The sequence below is a fragment of the Amphimedon queenslandica genome, unplaced genomic scaffold (assembly GCF_000090795.2).
Source record: "Amphimedon queenslandica unplaced genomic scaffold, v1.1 AMPQUscaffold_2040_Cont25955, whole genome shotgun sequence".
Lineage (NCBI taxonomy): Eukaryota > Metazoa > Porifera > Demospongiae > Haplosclerida > Niphatidae > Amphimedon > Amphimedon queenslandica.
Window position 1 is genome coordinate 1 of NW_003557622.1, and position 1,247 is coordinate 1,247.

Here is a 1,247-nt window from a genome sequence, read left to right on the forward strand (position 1 = left end):
CACTTCAAAATTTTTTACAAATAAAACATAAATATTACATTACTATACCTTGAGTCCTCTTCATCTCTCTCCACTCCCAGTAGAGCCTCTCTTATCCCTGGCTGCATGTATAGCTGCTGCAGGACTGTATTCATGTAACAAGTGAAGCATTCTTAAGACCATTCTTAAGACAAGCATTCGTAAGACCAACATAACCACAGGAACATCTGCCAATAGTGAGTGGACAAAACTAAAGTATGGTAGAGTAGTGGAAGAGAAAGAGAGAGAATTAGAGAGAAAGTGAGAGAGTGAGAGAGATATATACATATATCTCCCTTCTTCTCTCACCTCCCATTCTTCATGAAGAGTTCATTGGTCTCCAGCTGTGGTGCATTGCTATCAACATATTGGTTACACACTTCAAGTTAGCAAGACAGTCGGTTGAGAGCTCAATGAGGAGATCATAGGCAGCAACTCTAGCAGCAACATCACTACACCTAATGGAGGAAAAACAACAACAACAACAACAACAATAATAATGATACAACAGTCATTATTGAAAGAACAAGTACATGTACATATATGTATAACAATAGATTAAAGTATCACAAATGTCACTCTACAATTCCCACAGTAACTATACAGTAAATCCACAACTCAGCTACCACATACATGTACTACTCTTGGTATGGGGTATGTCATATCTTTTTAAAAAACATGTTTATTTTACATGTTTTATTAAAGGAAAGCTGAATAATCAAAAGCTTATTGTGACTCACTTTGATTCAATGTTTAGTATACCCTTAGCCTCAAAATCTCTTGATTGTGAGACCAAATGTGAGGCTAGGAATAGGCTAGTAAATTTGGTACCAAAGTATCAGTATAGGAGGACTTATCAATACCTAAAAAAAGAAAAAGGGGTAACAAAATATTTGTATCACAAACAAGAAGTGTCTATAACTTATAAGCTCTTTGAAACTTACACATGCATATACAATGTATTCTTGGCTTATATATTGATGTACCTTAGAGTGACTTTTAATTGCGGGTACTAAATTTCGCAATTTTAGCACGAGGTAGATTTTGCTGGTATTAAAAATTGCAATTAAGTAATTATTACTAATAGTTATATGGGATCATGATGTCATTATTAATAATTACGCGTATTAATAATTACAACTTTAAACCCTAACGCAAAATTCACAATTAATAGTACCCATATTTAAAAGTAACCTTAAGGTACATGTACATGAGTTGACATGTACATA

The 1,247-nt window shown here is 33.9% G+C and overlaps 1 long non-coding RNA gene across 1 annotated transcript; it reads right to left on the reverse strand.

The window, feature by feature from the left end:
- Window positions 1-26: 26 nt before the first annotated feature.
- On the reverse strand, window positions 27-875 carry LOC109593317 (uncharacterized). The gene is made up of 3 exons (XR_002190888.1): window positions 759-875; window positions 328-476; window positions 27-229 (listed from the first exon to the last, which is right to left on the reverse strand). It is a non-coding gene; the product is annotated as an uncharacterized LOC109593317 (long non-coding RNA).
- Between the last annotated feature and the right edge of the window lie 372 nt (window positions 876-1,247).